This window comes from Marmota flaviventris, chromosome 2, assembly GCF_047511675.1.
Source record: "Marmota flaviventris isolate mMarFla1 chromosome 2, mMarFla1.hap1, whole genome shotgun sequence".
NCBI lineage: Eukaryota > Metazoa > Chordata > Mammalia > Rodentia > Sciuridae > Marmota > Marmota flaviventris.
The window spans coordinates 198,917,317-198,922,926 of NC_092499.1; positions in this window are offsets into that span (position 1 = coordinate 198,917,317).

Sequence of the window (5,610 nt, forward strand, 5' to 3'; positions counted from 1 at the left end):
GCGCCCCGGCCGCCCGCACTTTTTAAAGCGGCGCTAATGGGGTGAGACCAAGAGCCCAGGGGATGCTGGGGAATGAGACCCGAGGGCCAGGCCTGGTCAGGCCCCGACCTCAGCACCCTTCTGGGGATCGTTCTTTAAGGCACTGGAGACACGTGAAGGGGACAGGCGCAGAGCCAGGGGAGCTGGGTTCAAGTCCAGCCCGTCTGCACTGAAAACACCTGCATTGCAGAGTCGGCAGGAGAATCCCGTGAGACGTATACAGCAAGAGCTCAATAAAATCTTAGTTTTCTCTTTCTCTTAGTAGAACAACTGTCCCTGCCACCAGCCCAGCCCTCCTTGGGAGTGGTCACTCTGATGCACTCGTGTTTTCTGGAGAACCTAGGTCTGTGTTTGACATTGAAGTCACTGAAGGCCTCATGCAGAGCGGGCAGAGACCCGGCGTCATGCCCAGTTTAGAGATAAGGGAACCGAGTTCTGAGGAGGAGGCGACCTGAGGTCATCCACCCAAGTCCACGCCCCTATGTGTCCCAAATGGGCAGCTGGTACATGTTTGGTCCACCGCTGAGCGCCCAGCCGGGCACAGCCCCCACGTGTCCAGCGTGTAGCAGGAACAGGGCACGTTTGTTGAACTGAAAAGGAAAAGCATCAGAATCTCAGCTCTTGGACTCAGGAGCCACTGCCCTTTCCACTGCCCAGGGGCAGTCGCGGGAGACCTGGCTCCGCTCCCCAGCTTTAAGGACCTACTTAAAGGGGACGCTGGATCAGATTCTTTGGGGCAGGGTCTCAGCCCTGGCACTGCTGATGTCTTGGGTGGCTAATTCTGGGAGGTCTTCTTTGGGGGGCTCTTCTGTGTGTTGGGGTGTTGAGTAGCCTGGCCTCCACAGCAGCACCCCCAGACAGACACGTCTCCAGACACTGCAGGTGCTGCAGGGGTGGCAGGACCCCCCTGGCTGAGGCCCGCTGGGCCAGGGCTTTCCCCCAGGGAGGCTCAGGGGAGACTGTCGCTGGGGGGCAGGGAGGCGAGACTGGAACCACCTCCTGGCCAGTGACCAGGGAGAGACGTCATGGTCACATTTCACAAAGTCACATCCTCCCCTTGGCCTATTAGAGGGCAGCTCCCGGTGCACACGGTCACCAGGCAGCTCTGTTCATGGTGCTGACCTGGTCCATGGACAGTCAAGGCCAGGCAAAGGTGAGCGTCCCAGAATGCACTGCAGCTGAGATGGAGACCACTGGTCCCCGCCAGGACCCGAGGTGAAGGGGAAGCCCGAAGCCTGGGCTGGAGACCAGAGTGGGCAGGGCTGGGCACGGTGAGGTGGGGGTCAGGTGTGGCAGGAAGGAGCGGGGGAGGGAGAGGGGCCAGGACATTCGGGAGGAGAGACGCCACTTTCCCGCCTGGTGAAGCCACTCTGTCTCTGCAGATTCCTTCTCGTTCCAAATTATCCCCTGAAGTCTCCTTCCCACTGGGAGGCTTCCACAGAGGCCGCCTGGGGGACAGAGTCGGTGTGACTTTAGTATCAGAAGGTCCCAGTGGAACCTTGAGCCCTATGTCCCAGGCCAAGTCACATGATCAAGGGGGACAGCATAAGCATTGACCAGTCGGAACAGATGATCCTGAAAACAGCCAAGGGGGCTGGTGGACATGACCCTGGCCCCGAGGCTGCATCTCCACCCAGATAAAATGGGGACCCGCACATGGGCCCAGGGGGTCTGTGAAGTGAAATGGGGGTAAAGCATGCAGCCCAGCAACTTGCATGCAGTGGGGAGTCAATAAATGTCCCTTGGCTGCCCTAGAGGATCCAGAAGGCGCTCAGGTGGTCCCAGTTCCCTGCGGCGGGCCCTGAGCCGGACAAGGCCTTCGCTCAGGATTCTGAGCCGTGTTTCGGAACCTCTTCTCCAGCCCGGCCCAGGAACGGGGAGGCTGAGAGGGGGTCTGGGTGTAGATTGCCACCTGCAGCCAGCATGCACCGAGCACCCACTGTGCAGAGGTCCCAGTGGAGATCCTGGACCCTGGGGTCTTCATCCCGCCCAGGGGTCCTGGAAGACCTGTCCCCAGGGGAGGACCTGCATCCTGGCCCGCCAGCCCCCCTGGGCGTGTTTAGCAGCTTGTCATTATGAGATCCATTTTCTTATCTCTCCTACCATATCTATTTTTCTAATTCTTACTTAACGAGCTCCCCTGAAAATAAGAAAATCATTGGAACAATTTCCTTAAGTGTGAAAGATTAGTTTGAAATCGGCATTAAGGGGACTAATTACCTTCATTCTCCCACCTTTCCGACAGCCGTTTGTTAGCACGAGAATTCATTCATCTGCTTCTCAGGGAAGTCAGTCGGCATTCGGCTGCCGGGGGGGGGGGTCTTCTGCTCCTGCCTTCACGCAGAGGGTGTGTGCGCGTGTGTGTGGGTGTGAGAGACACACACACACACACACACACACACACACAAGGAGGCTGAGAAAGAAGTAAAGGGTGGGCGGGCAGACAAGACCTGAATGTCCCATGACTCAGTGTGAAGTGACCCCCTGGGACTCTCGGACAGGGGAGTCCAGTTCAGAATCAGATGGGTGGGCATCTAGGGAGGTACCTGGGAGGTCCAGGCACAAGCCAGCAACACCTGGTCTGACGAGCTCCTAGAGACCTGGACTCCCAGCGGCTGACTCACTGTGGGGAAGTCCCTCTGTGTCTCTGGGCCTCAGTCTGCTCATCTGTAAAATGAGTGTGACATCTTGGAGCGATAGTAATAAGAGGAAGTCTGGCTTCTGAGGAGGGCGGGCACTGCTGGAGGCTCCACCCTGTCTTAAGGCTATTATGTTAGGCTATTATGTTAGCACAGTGTTAGCACCGATGAGAGAGTGGAGCATCAGAGAGGTTAGGTGATGAGCCCCAGGCCACACAGTAAGCTCAGAGCTGGAGTTGGAACCTGAGTCTGTCTGATTGGGGAGCTCCTACCTGGACTCCAGATCTCCATCTGCCCCTTTAGTCACCCTTCCAGGGCACCTGAAGCTGGAGCTGGGACCAGTGTGTGACAGGAGACACCTGCATGTCTGGGGCCTCAGCGTCCTCCTCTGTAACTGGAGCGGCTGTGCCTCCTGCGGCAGCGGGAGAGGTGGGGACCACATGCCTGTTGATTTTGTAAGTGGAACGTGACTTGGGAGAGTGAAGGACAGCAGGGAGGAGCTCCCCTGGGGGAGGAGAACCGGGAGGGGACAGACTTTCAGGAGGACACCAGGGAGTCTGTGCACCTGGCCAGTGGCCCCACTCTGGTCCCCAGAATCGAGGGAGTCTCCTCCCTGTGCAGGGCTCTGAGCAGAAAGGCTGCCATGACGGGGCGAGGTGACACATGGTGCCGCCCAGGGACTGCGGCTCCCCGGCCGGCCCCGCACCTGGTGTGGGGGAGGGGCGGTCACCCCCACTCCTTCCCCTGGGGGGGCTCACGGGGCGGGGAGGCGGATAAGCTCCGAGGAGACCGCGGGAACATCTTCCATTTTCCATTTAACCACCCGATATTGAATTATAAATAATTCATACACCTGCCAAACATTTGATTAAAAGAACCCAATTCACACTGCATTTGTCAGGGGGTAAGAATTGCATTTGGTGTTTTTATTTTAATCTGTCCTTTAACTCTTTTACGAATATTTATTTATACTTGGCTGTCAGGTTTTATTCTATTTGCCCTGATTTCATTCTGGCGGTAGCTGGCATTTTTTCCTTTCCCTTTTTATTTTGTCACTTCTGCCTGGTAGTCATGCTTTGGAGAGCCCAGAGGTAATAAATAAGAAAGTGAGACTCCTTCCCGGCTCCTCGCACTGCCGCCCCCGCCCCCCGCCCCTGTCCAGGGACCCCCCTCCCTGGCTGCTCCCCACCGGCCAGGCCGAGTGCTCTGGATCGGAACCTGCAAATTCCAGGACATCTTCTGAGAGCTTCCAGTTCTAGCTCCTGACTTTGACCTTGACCTTGACCTTCCACTGCCGTTCTTTCTCTTGGCCAAGCGTAGAGTAGGTGCTCAATGATTATCTATTAATGAATGAATGAAGCCACATCCTAAAATCATCGCCAGGTTCCGTATCTTTGGGAGGAGAGAGGAAGGTCCTGGTATTGGTGGAGTCTATCGATGGGATCCTGGAGCTGGACGGGGTCTGGACCCCAGCTGTGGGTCTCTCAGTAAGCCGCGTGGGTTCCTCGGGCTGCGGGACCCCATCAGCACCCCGTCAGGGGTGGGTAGGAGGATTGGCACCTGCGCCCAGCACACAGGAAGCACCGAGGGATGTCGGCGCTGCTGTGAGTCTCCCCCGCCCTCTCCCTGGCCAGAGGCCACCTGCCCTTCCCGCTTCTCCCTCGAGTCTGAAGTTTCAAGCCCTCGTGATATTATCCTGAATGCCAGGCCGGGTGGACAGATGTGTCCATGACAAACGAGAACCGGTCGAGTCGGCCATTTCCCTCCGTTGGCCACCTGCCCTTGCAATAATAGGCCGTGTTTGTCGGAGGGCTTACACGGGTTGGTTTGTGAGTTGACATAAAAACTTGTTTCTGCCAAGTGATTCAGGTGAGCTGGGAATTTCCTGGAGACCTGTGTCAACGCTCCTTGAATACAAAGGTGCGGGCATGTTGGACGCTGGGAAAGGCTCTGACAGTAACACAGGGCATCAGGGCCAGTGGATGCGATTTTGCTGTTGTTACAACCTTCTCAGGTACACGATTTCCCTCATCTCCCATAAGAGCCTAGTGACTGGACCCTTCAAGATCTAGTCCAGCCCCTCCCTTCTTCCACGGCCCCCTCCCATCCCCAGGCATCTCACAGAATTAGAAGGGGTCTCGGGTTCCATCTGTCACCTGAGCGGTCCTAGGGGTACATTCTTTCCAAATCCACACTGCATTTTTTTTCCTGAAACCTATCTAACCATATCACTTCCTTCAGTAAACCTCCGATGGCTCCTTATTGTCCCTATGGTATAGAGATCCGACCCCAGCAATCAACTAGGAGGAGGAAGACCCTTGCTTGTGAGCCGGCCACCCCAGTTAGATTGTGGTGAGTTGTGTCATCGACGATGATCTAGCTCCACAAAAGAATCCAAGTCACCGACGTCCCTGAACGCCTAATTTTGTCTGGCAGCGTGACTGGCCCAGGGCTCAGGAGCAAGGAGACGCTGCTTGGGTTGTGCCAGGTCCCCGCTTAGAATTGGGGAAGCTGTGGGAAGAGGGCCAGAGCGGGCCGGCTCCCACAGGGCGCTTACCATGTTCTCTTTGCTCGAAGCCTACTGCAAGCTGGGTGTCGTTTTGCAGAGCAAGGCAGAGGCTTGCTCAAGGTGGCCTGCTGTTTATGACGAGGCCGGAATCCAAATCCAGGTCTCTTTGAGCCCAACATCCACGTCTGCACCTAATACCGTGCTGCCTTCCAGAAAATAGTGGGTGACGGTCCCAAGGGCCAGGGCAGCCCCCGGACCATATGGAGGGCCTCCTAGATGGAGCTCGGAGGAGGGGACCCAGACCGTCATCATCCTAAGGACCACAGTGGCCCCTGGACAGCTTAAAAGGCGTTTCACCCCAGAGTCCAGGCACGAAACTCCGCTTGTCCCCACAACGAGGCGTCACCTGGGGTGACTCACTTT